Source organism: Schistocerca nitens, chromosome 3, assembly GCF_023898315.1.
Source record: "Schistocerca nitens isolate TAMUIC-IGC-003100 chromosome 3, iqSchNite1.1, whole genome shotgun sequence".
Taxonomy (NCBI): Eukaryota; Metazoa; Arthropoda; class Insecta; order Orthoptera; family Acrididae; genus Schistocerca; species Schistocerca nitens.
Genome location: NC_064616.1, coordinates 650948572 through 650961322, shown reverse-complemented (window position 1 = coordinate 650961322; position 12751 = coordinate 650948572).

Genomic DNA, 12751 nt, shown 5'->3' with positions numbered 1-12751 from the left:
TCTTTGTCTATATTTTTCTTTTAGTTTTTCTTTAATATTTGTATTATCTATTCCTATTTTTTGTCTGTATCCTAGATATTTATAGGATTCTGTTTTTTCCATCGCTTCTATGCAGCCGCTGTGCTTATCCAATATGTAATCTTCTTGTTTAGTGTGTTTTCCCTTGACTATGCTATTTTTCTTACATTTGTCTGTTCCAAAAGCCATATTTATATCATTGCTGAATATTTCTGTTATCTTTAGTAATTAGTTGAGTTGTTGATTTGTTGCTGCCAGTAGTTTTAGATCATCCATGTATGGCAAATGTGTGAATTTGTGTTGGTATGTTCCAGTAATATTGCATCCATAATTTGTATTATTTAGCATGTTGGATAGTGGGTTCAAAGCAAGGCAGAACCAGAAAGGACTTAATGAGTCTCCTTGGTATATTCCACGCTTAATCTGTATTGGCTTTGATGTGATATTATTTGAATTTGTTTGGATATTAAGTGTGGTTTTCCAATTTTTCATTACTATGTTTAGGAACTGTATCAATTTAGGATCTACTTTGAATATTTCCAATATTTGTAGTAACCATGAGTGGGGTACACTATCAAAAGCTTTTTGGTAATCAATGTATGAGTAGTGTAGCGACCTTTGTATAGTTTTAGCTTGATATGTCACCTCTGCATCTATTATCAGTTGCTCTTTACATCCTCGTGCTCCTTTGCAACAGCCTTTTTGTTCTTCATTTATAATTTTGTTCTGTGTTGTATGTGTCATTAATTTCTGTGTAATGACTGAAGTTAATATTTTGTATATTGTTGGTAGGCATGTTATGAGGCGACATTTTTCTGGGTCTGCTTGATCTTTAGGTTTCAGATATTATTATTATTATTATTGTTATTATATTGTAGATAGGATAAAAATAAAGCACTATAGATTAGAAAAAATATTTTTGCCAACACATAACAGTGTATTCAGTCTGTGTCAGAATATAACACATTCAGGCTCCCACGCTAACCTTGGTGTACACGTGTCGCGAGTGTGTTCACAGATGTAGCGTTTTAACACATGTTGCGCAGAGCTCCTTCGAACTTCGCCAGTGAGCACTCGTAGGGTGTCATATGGGCGGCGTCTGACAGTAAGCAGCTGCCCTCAGCGTTGTATTGTGCATTTTCACACTAAGAGGCTGGTTTAAACCTACATCAGTTGGATTTGTGTGGTACGTCAGAACATACCTCACAACTACACTGAAGAGCCAAAGAAACTGGTACACCTGCCTAATATCGTGTAGGCCCCCCGCGAGCACGTAAAAGTGCTGCAACACGACGTCTCATGGACTCGACTAACGTCTGAAGTAGTATTGGAGGGAACTGACACCATGAATCCTGCAGGGCTCTCTATAAATCCGTAAGAGTGCGAGGGCGTGGAGATCTCCTCTCAGCAGCATGTTGCAAGCCCTCCTAGATATCCTCAATAATGTTCATGTCTGGGAAATTTGGTGGCCAGCGGAAGTGTTAAAACTTAGAAGAGTGTTGCTGGCGCTACTCTGTGGCAATTCTGGACCTGTTGGGTGTCGCAATGTCCTGCTGGGATCGACCAAGTCCGTCGGAATTCACAATGGACAGATAATCAGATTGGATGCTTACGTACGTGTCTCATGACAGAGTCCTATCTAGACGTATTAGGGGTCCCATATCACTCCAACTTCAAACGCCCCACACCGTTACAGAGCATCCACCAACTTGAACTGTCCCCTGCTGAAACGAAGGGTCCATAGATTCGCGATGTTGTCTCCATACCTGTACACGTCCATCCGCCCCAAAAAATTTGAAACAGAACACTCGTTCGACAAGGCAACATGTTTCCAGTCATCAACGGTCCAATGTCGGTGTTGCGGGCCCAGGCGAAGTAAAAGCTTTGTGTCGTGCAGTCATAAAGAGTACACGAGGAGGCCTTCGTCTCCGAAAGCCCATATCGATGATGTTTCGTTGAATGGTTCGCACGCTGACACTTGTTGATGGCCCAGCATTGAAATCTGCAGAAATTTGCGGAAGGGCTGCACTTCTGTCACGTTGAATGATTCTCTTCAGTCGTCGTTGGTCTCGTTCTTGCAGGATCTTTATCCGGCCGCAGTGATGTAGGTTATTTGATGATTTACCGGATTCCTGATATTCACAGAACCCTCATGAATGTTCGTACTGGAAAATGCCTAATTCATCCCCACTTCGGAGATGCTGTGTCCCATCTCTCGTACGCCGACTATAACACCACGTTCAAATTTACTTAAATCTTGAAAACCTGCAGTTGTAGCAGCAGTAACCGATCTAACAACTGCGCCAGATGTTTGTTGTCTTGTATAGGCGTCGCCGACAGCAGCGCCGTATTCAGCCCGTTTACATACAGTATCTCTGTATTTGAATATGCATGCCTATACCAGTTTGTTTGGCGCTTCAGTGTAAAATAGAATGCCTCCTCTGGCACCTTTCTCTATCGTGATCCATCACACATAAACTGACAGGTGCAAAGAACACATGGGAAACAAACATATAGAAAACAGAAATATTATTTCAGAGGAAGTCTCCTATACGAATCTATTTTCTACTTATTTGTGTAATCAGGTGACATGAAACAGGCATAATTATACGTAAATAGCAATATAGGCTTACATCTGGTACAGGTTATAACAAAGTAATTTTTTTATCTAATGAGTTAGGCGAGTCAACGCCTGGTATATGTTGTAACTACGTAAAGGTTGAAGTAACCCATTCACTATGCTTTAAAAAATATACGAAGAGATATAATATAAACTGACACTGTATCACATACTTTAATTATTGGAAGTAGTCTAAATTTTAGTTACTATTTAACTTTTTAAGATATAGCTTCAGTTTAATTGCAAATAAATTTTAAAATGTTGCAGTAAACAACATTTTGAAAGGCCATTACGATTTAATGTAACACACTCTCAACATCTTCTAATGCTTTGCATTAGAAAAAATATTGTGATGTTGACAACTCTGAGGTGTGGTGCAAGGTTGGGGTGTCCCTAAAAATATTGATAAATCTTTGAGAAAAACTCCTTAAAACAAAGAAAACAGTTTATTTAAATAATGTAATATTAGAAACATTTTATACAGTAGTTGAAAAATAATGTATAAAGCAGTTGAAAAATAATATTTTTAAATCACAGTGGTTCATCAGAAAATGTAGTTACGTATTATTGAACATTCTAATCAGTCACATACGTCACAAATATAAATGTTTCTACCAGCTCTTGTTCATTCGTTGTGCGCCCATATATTACACATGATTCACATAAACCATAGTTCTCTCTCCGCACGTCATCAGAAAAGTTTCCTTCACAAAAAATGCGTTCTGCATCTTCAATGTCTGTCTTGTAATTTACAGCAGGCAGTTTCAATCACTCAAGTTGTCATCACTGATTGGCGTGGGCTGTTCATCTATCTGTGACTTATCTGAACTATCTTTTTGATTTTTTCTTACATTTCAGTTTCTTCTTTTTCTTTTATTTTTCTCAGCCTTCATATTTTTAAATGAGATTTCAGCATCTTTTTCAAATTTCGGTTTCTTTTCCACACCTTTTGCTTTGGGAGGATCGGTACAAAGTTTTCTTTAGGTAGGTCTAGCAATTTTTTGTAACATTGTTTTATGAGGATTTCCAGTTATCATTGCAGATCCTGCGGCTTTACTCCCTTCGTTGCTTTCCCATTTGTTTGCCGTGGGAACAGAAGCAGTTTCGTAAGGACCAACAGCCGATGAGGTAGACGTGTCTGGCCGACGCTCCTGCATTAAAGTGGCTGACACGTGTGACTATCCGAAATGGATGCAATTTCTTGAGAAGGCTGATTTTGGTCGTTTTGCTATGGAGTTGACAACGAGCTACTGCTTTTCGTTGCTTCATTCGTGAACTCCAAGTAGTCAGCTTCAGTAAAGATGTATTTGTTAAGAGGCTATATCCGTGTGACGGCGAAACCAGTGACTGCAATTTCTCCTGTTTGTATTTTCAGACATGCTTTTCTAAACAATTCCATCTTTTCGAAAATGATGAGTGGTGTATTTGAATGGCGAAGGATTATCTTACATCTTCAAACTTTTAAAGGTCCCGTGAAAGTTTTCACTAGGGGCTGCAGTTTGTGTGTGTGTGTGTGTGTGTGTGTGTGTGTGTGTGTGTGTGCGCGCAGTGTGAGGGAAGTGACACGATAATTACGTGGTTACGTCATGCACTATCAGTGAGATCGACATTATGCACATGCGTAAAATGTCCATCCAGGATGAGTGAACCTGGAGATTCCATCGAGGGCTTCATTTTTTCTACAAAATGGTTGAACCATGTCAGAAGATGCTGGTTTCCACCCAGCCTCAAGAATATACAACATCAATTGTCCCTAGAAGGACCCTTCGAGGGAATATGGCCAAAGGAGGGAAATAATGTCCAGAAGCACCCATACATGCAATCACTGTAATTGTTGTACCTCACTCAGCAGATGTAAGATCACCAATTTGTAATTTGGCCTTCAATTTATAGCTTGCCCTTCCGTCCAATAACTTAAGGAATTTTACTTTGTACAATTGTTAATCCCGTCTGATTTACATTGTACATCCTGTCAGCCGGAAAATTATGTTTCAGATAAGCCTCCTGCAACAGATTAAAGAAACTTTTAAATTTTTCTGTATTAAATCCTAGAGCACGTGAGAAAGAAGTTCCACAAGGCATACGTAATGACACAGTCTTCTTATGGCATTGTAAAAATAGATCAACCCAAGTTCTTCCCGTCTCTCCATTCTTAAATAGATGTTCGGGACCGTTCCTTATCTCTAACTGGTAAGTCCTTCGACGTAGGTCACCAAGTGTGAAGCTATAAAATATGAAGCAGGCAAGACACTACTCCTTTCAATTCTGCACGTAATACAGGTTTTCCTCCAATTTTCTGTGAAATTAATTTTTAAGGAGAAACTTCAGCATTGAAAAATACTTGTAACGATCATGTCACATTAAATATTTCAGCAGCCTTCATTCTCCCCATAGTTTTATCTCTGACTGCGTGAATCGCCTTGGTCATACCTGGTTTATTTCGTTTCCTCCTCTTTCCCTACAGGCTATATTTTGGATATGCTCCCGGCATTCTAGAACTAAAAGAGCACCGGTTAGTTATAGAGACAAAATGGTCCAAAATCTGGCTATAGCCCAAGTTTAGACCATACATACTAGACCGAATGTAGACCATTAGAACTACGTAACTTTTAGGTTAGTTACAAAACAAAGAAAAATAGAAATTATTAAAACTAAAGATATTCTAAAAGATAAGATTATTCTTAACACGACGTACTAGAGAGTAGACTCTTCGTAAACACAGGAATTGTATGATAAAATAATGAAAGCATACCTGTAAAAGTTTTAAGGTGGCCGAAACTGAGTCAATGTGACTACACTCGAATGCGACACGAACTGACGTGGCGGTTCTACAGAACAACTTACCTAGCCTGAATCGCTGTTTTACACTTCTTCCGCTAGGCTACACCAGCTCCCAGTTCGAAATATCGATCTAGCCGGAATTTAGACCCTAACCGAAATTTAGACCACTTCCTCTACAATTGATTTACTATGAGAGACAGAAAAAAATGTCGTATTTTGATTTCATGTCCAAACTCATGGAGTGATATAGCAACATTTAAATAAATGTTGATGACAGAGCTGGTTACGCTACTTATTTGCACACATTGAAGCGGCACTGTTAGTTTGCCCCATTTACTATGGTCACGCAATTCTAACTTAGTATTGTTCGATGGTATACGAATGACCATCCTCTTTAAACAACAGTATAAATCGGTGTAAAGGCAGAGTTCCTACGAAAGTAATGGTACAATGTCTGTAGCATACTGTATCGAATTTATTATGAAAGTAGTAGGTACATATAAGACATAAACAGTAATAACGGAATTACAGTTTCTTTCATAATACGAGTAAGAAAATAAAACGTTTGCATTTCCTAGATGGAAATTGATATAAAGGTACTCACTGTCCCGTTGTGTTACTACATTGTTAGTACTTTGTTCAGCCTCCATTCTTCTCGACTGCCTCAAAAATTCTCTTTGGCATTGATTTTGTTAGAATTTGTAGTTCTTGCGGTGAAATTGATGTCCACTCTTCTAACAGCGCACTTTTCGGTTCACATATGGCTTCCAGTTGCCTTCCGTTGTGCATCTTGCGATTCTTAGCGATTTGATGATTAGAGGGTCCCATCTCCTGTATGCACAGATTTTTGCTTTTTCATCTCATGTTAACTGTTTTCCAGGTGGCAGTGACACAGTTGTGGTTTATGTACACAACACGCACTGTCACTAATAGTGTCTGTTACCCATCTGCATTAAAGGCACTTGTGCACGCTCTAACTTGACACAGAGTCGACTGCCTTTATACTGAGTTCCACCCCCTAATGTCGTTAATGTCTTCTTATATACTGTACTACTAACAACAAATGCGATACCATTTCACTGCATTTGTCAGTATACTGAACCTCATACTACTGCATGTACCCTGTGCACAACTATTCCAGCCGACGATGTAAAAATTACTACCAATATTAATGCCTTTATACTGATTTACATTACTGCATTAGTGTACTACGCCTTTTGGATAGAGAAATGGACCCATTTGTGCTGATTTTATATGTCACATTCCTCCTTCCCTCCATTTCCATTTCTATTTGTCTGTTTGTATGACAGCGAGGACGGGGTGAAAATAGGAAAGTTTAGGGCTAACCATAGATAGTGGGAGTGGAATGAAGGTTGTATCTACTTACCCTATGTTGGAAAATTCAGCAAAGGCAAGTCAGCATCAAAGATAAACTGAGTTAGAAGATGTCACTTTGGTGACGGCCAATGAGAAACCTATCCCCTCCACTGAATTTGATCCAAGAGTCGTTGTCCCTCCAATTCCGCCATATTGCAGGACTGTTCGGCTGGTTATGTAGGGCCTGGACGTCGCGTCAGGGCTCCTACCGTAAAGATAAAAAGGATGATATTGGAATGTGCTGTTTATTCATGGAAAACCCTAATAATTTGTCTTCCAGCAACACTGTAGTCAGGAAAACCTTGGGAGATGTCTTAATTATTATTATTTTGATGCCATAGTGTTTAGACGATAAAAAATGGGACTTTGTCGTGACCATCCATGTCGAGTGTGAACCATCACTTTACCCTCTAATTACATAGGTGCAAAATCTCATGGTGTTGTTCGGTTAGTATCACTTTCTTTATTACAATCAGTCAAATTTTAACCTAACTATGTCCAAATACTTTTTCGGGTGGTTTTTGTTACACAACATGCTTAATTAAGTGAATATGAGTGGGGCTACAACAATTTTATGTGGGAATTTTACTGAATTTATAGTGGTTTCTTTGTACGTAGTGTTCGACCACATGTACCTACCATTAGTCGTGTATTAGATCAACTCTGTCCAAATTATGTTTTCGTGTGACCTTACTTAAGTTTGTTTAAGTGAATATGAGCGAGACAACAACAATTTTGATTGGGAATTTTATTGATTTCTCTGTGATTTGGTAATTAGTGTCACCCACATGCTACTGCCATTTGCAGTATGGCAGATTTATGTAATACAAATGAATTATTTGAGTGAGTTTCCCTGCATTGAGAGCTCGATTCAATGAATATTACAGTACCTGGCCCCGTTTCACGTAAGAATTTTTATCAGCTTAGGATGTTTTCTTTGTAAGTAACGTACGACCAGGTATTCCTGCCGTTTATTTTCAGTTATGTTCCTTGCGCTAATCGTGAAATTATTGCGAATCCTCTTGAACGAATTATCTGTATGTAAATATCTGATAATTAATTAATACCACCCCTCATGATAATTTTACATCGTTTGTCATTGTTCAGTCCACCCTCCCCGGTATAGTAGTATCATTTATGCGCCGATCTGGCCAGGAATTCGCTGAGTACCTCCATGTTGTGTGTAGCTAGTTAAGCGCAAGAATATTCTGTATGATTTAACTTCAGTTGATAAATTAAATGTATTATTTCCATGTTTCCCCTTTGTATGTGGGTTATCAGACGCTGTAGCCAGCGAAACAGGTAGTCGAAATTTGTTTTGTCGGTCTCCTACAGGTTCTTAGAGGTCATACTTTTCCTTGACTGGCCGGCCGGAGTGGCCGAGCGGTTCTAGGCGCTACAGTCTGGAACCGCGTGACCGCTACGGTCACAGGTTCGAATCCTGCCTCGGGCATGGATGTGTGTGATGTTCTTAGGTTTTTAGGTTTAAGTAGTTCTAAGTTCTAGGGGATTGCTGACCTCAGAAGTTAAGTCCCATTGTGCTCAGAGCCATTTGAACCATTTTTCCTTGACTTGCTCATGACAGTACGTAGTTGTGGGTGCCCGCCCTGTGTTGCACTAATCGCATGCGCGTAACTGTGAGATACAATACTTGTTGTGTTGATGAATGTAATAACCAAATCCCGTCGCTAAATCTCGTATGGAAATGCACCTTTTTTCGGTAGGGGACCAAAGTTAATATCATTAATATCATATAAGTCATTACCACTGATGCTGGACATTTAGTTCAGTCGTCAGTTAAATGTTAATCTGTTCTATTTGTTTATGTCAAAATAAATACGATTTTTTAAATTACTGTTTCTGTCATTGCTACTGAATCCTGCGAGAATAATTGACCCCCATACTAACTGCTGTTTTAACAAGGAAATCAAAGAGCGCTGGAAAGCAAAAGAATTAATTTATGATTATAAAAGCAAGAGGTACATGTTCTATCTGCCGTACGTGGTGTTCCATCGTAGCTTGCAGTTCTTGCATTATCCACTGTGTCCTTAATTAATTTCAATAGCAGTTTTATTAGGGTTGTGTTGACCCATGTCCTAGACAGATTATTGGGCCTGTCCATAAAAGTAATTCAAATTCGAGCTATTGACCATGCAGCGTGACACACAGTAGGACAAGCTGCACATCTATAACTGAATAATAATCGAACAGTAAGCACATAACAAAACAGGCGGTACACCTTCAACGTACTGTAACTCACATGTCATCACTAAGCGAGTCTCCAGTGAAAGTGCTATAAAATAGAGATATGTCTACATTATTTTCCTGAATTAGAACCACCGTGCAGTTAATCATGCGATGTGTGAGACATTGGAATGGTCCACGCTAAACATGGAACGTATGATGTGTGGTTGGCGTCCTTTGATGATTGGCCGTTAGCTGTTAAGCAGCATCATGGCAGACTAAGTGAGTCTGAAAGTTCCTGGCAGATTAAAATTGTGTACCGGACAGACACTCGAACTCGTGACCTTTGCCTTTCGCTGGCAAGTGCTCTACTAGCTTTTTTTTTTTTTTTTTTTGCGGTTTGGTGTAACAATAACAAACATAAACTGTTTCTAGCATTTTTGTTTTAAATACACTCCTGGAAATGGCAAAAAGAACACATTGACACCAGTGTGTCAGACCCACCATACTTGCTCCGGACACTGCGAGAGGGCTGTACAAGCAATGATCACACGCACGGCACAGCGGACACACCAGGAACCGCGGTGTTGGCCGTCGAATGGCGCTAGCTGCGCAGCATTTGTGCACCGCCGCCGTCAGTGTCAGCCAGTTTGCCGTGGCATACGGAGCTCCATCGCAGTCTTTAACACTGGTAGCATGCCGCGACAGCGTGGACGTGAACCGTATGTGCAGTTGACGGACTTTGAGCGAGGGCGTATAGTGGGCATGCGGGAGGCCGGGTGGACGTACCGCCGAATTGCTCAACACGTGGGGCGTGAGGTCTCCACAGTACATCGATGTTGTCGCCAGTGGTCGGCGGAAGGTGCACGTGCCCGTCGACCTGGGACCGGACCGCAGCGACGCACGGATGCACGCCAAGACCGTAGGATCCTACGCAGTGCCGTAGGGGACCGCACCGCCACTTCCCAGCAAATTAGGGACACTGTTGCTCCTGGGGTATCGGCGAGGACCATTCGCAACCGTCTCCATGAAGCTGGGCTACGGTCCCGCACACCGTTAGGCCGTCTTCCGCTCACGCCCCAACATCGTGCAGCCCGCCTCCAGTGGTGTCGCGACAGGCGTGAATGGAGGGACGAATGGAGACGTGTCGTCTTCAGCGATGAGAGTCGCTTCTGCCTTGGTGCCAATGATGGTCGTATGCGTGTTTGGCGCCGTGCAGGTGAGCGCCACAATCAGGACTGCATACGACCGAGGCACACAGGGCCAACACCCGGCATCATGGTGTGGGGAGCGATCTCCTACACTGGCCGTACACCACTGGTGATCGTCGAGGGGACACTGAATAGTGCACGGTACATCCAAACCGTCATCGAACCCATCGTTCTACCATTCCTAGACCGGCAAGGGAACTTGCTGTTCCAACAGGACAATGCACGTCCGCATGTATCCCGTGCCACCCAACGTGCTCTAGAAGGTGTACGTCAACTACCCTGGCCAGCAAGATCTCCGGATCTGTCCCCCATTGAGCATGTTTGGGACTGGATGAAGCGTCGTCTCACGCGGTCTGCACGTCCAGCACGAACGCTGGTCCAACTGAGGCGCCAGGTGGAAATGGCATGGCAAGCCGTTCCACAGGACTACATCCAGCATCTCTACGATCGTCTCCATGGGAGAATAGCAGCCTGCATTGCTGCGAAAGGTTGATATACACTGTCCTAGTGCCGACATTGTGCATGCTCTGTTGCCTGTGTCTATGTGCCTGTGGTTCTGTCAGTGTGATCATGTGATGTATCTGACCCCAGGAATGTGTCAATAAAGTTTCCCCTTCCTGGGACAATGAATTCACGGTGTTCTTATTTCAATTTCCAGGAGTGTATATAAGAAGATGACTTTTATAAAATAAAATATTTCTGGGAAACGTAAATAAGTAAAATATTTCTGGAAAACGTAAATAAGTGGACTTTTTTTTACATAATAGTAAAAAAAAATCCTGCTTCTGTCAGTACAAAACAATAACGGTCTACATTCCTCTTTTGGACGCGTACCTCGCTAATCCCGTTATACCTCTCGTTGGTGTTGGGTACGTCTTCACGTGTGGTTGTGGATCTTCTCCACTGTCCTGGTCCTTTGTTGTCCTGATACTTATAATCAATAATTACATTCTCCTACCCGGGACACCCCAACTGGGTGGGGGATCAAGCAAGGCACTCCCTAAAAAATTTGCGTAATATGTTCGATATCTCCGATGTCTCATAAGCTGTGAGTGATGATCTTGTAGTAAGGCCCAAAAGTCGAGCACATTCTTACTGCCGTCTCGGAAAAGATAACTCACAGTCAAACCTCGAATCCAGGTCACTGCGTTTGTCTTTGTTCGGGGATAATATGTCCTATCTGGGAGAAGTAGTATCCGTGGTTCTATTGCTTGCGTCCCCACCCGAAGGAGGAAGGCCATCATTTTTTTTACCAAACACCATACGTCCGCCGAAGGTCCGCATATCAGGCGATGCTCCTCTGTGTCTATAACATTGCACTGCGGACACAGTGGCTCGTCCGCCATATGAATTGTATGCAACCTGGAACGAGTCACGTATTTCCCATTTACCACCTGATACCACAGTGCGCGCGTTCCCGTATCAAGGTGTGGGTTGTGCACTGTACGCCATACCACTGACCACGTAACTGTTGGTTGGCGGCGCTCTACGGCATTGTTCGGCCGTCGTCGAGTCAAGATGTGATATATATCACGTGCCGTTGCCGTCCTGGTTGTCGGTAGTTCCATATGTACATAACTGTGTTCCACAAAAAAGGTTCGCATATGGGCAAGCGATGGTGAGATGTGAGACACCGCTACTGGAGCCGAACGTGGAGCGAGTTCGTCTATCAAAGTGCCCGTCAGACTTGTCCGGTGTCGTGTCCACATCTTTATCATTGTGGTTACATAAATAGCCACTGCTCGGTCGCGTACGTGGACTAGTCCAAGACCTCCACGACTACGAGGAAGCGTGAGGGTTTCGTATCCGACCTTAAAAAGCAGACCTGTGCTCACAAAATATCCTAGTGCCGCCAGGATTCGGCGGGCCAACACCACCGGCATAGGAAGAACTTGTGCCAGGTGGGGGATGCGAGAAGCTAGATAAGTGTTGGCAAAGGTGACCCGTTGTATCATATCCAGTACCCTTAACCTGTGACTTCGGACACTCGCACGAATTGTTTGCAGAATATGTCTGTAACTCAGTGCCGCCGTGCGTCGAACGTCTGTAGTGAAGATAATTCCTAGGCATTTCATCTTGTTAATCGGCTGTAAGTGTGCTACACTTCCTGGCGGGAGTCCTCTCCCGATGTTCATCGCTCCCGACTTTGCCATGTTCAGGCGACTTCCCGTAGCCATACAATACAAATTAATCCAATGCAAGGTCACTCTTGCCTCGTCGCCTGACCGTGCTAAAAACACTAGGTCATCCGCGTATGTTCTGCATATAAAGTTGTTGTGCCTTATGGTCATTCCTTGGAGTCGATTCCGGAGCCCGCAGAGCAGCGGCTCGACAGCGATGGCATATAACATCGTTGACAGCGGGCACCCTTGTCTGACCGATCGTGAGATGTGATGGGCCCCACCAAGCGTCCGTTGATGAGCACTTTGGATGCGGCTCCGTGGAGTAGTCGCATGACGACGGTGACAAAACTTTCCGGAAACTTCATTTGCTTCATCACGTCCGTGAGATAAGCATGGCTCAGCCTGTCAAATGCGCGATCGAAGTCTATCGATACCAA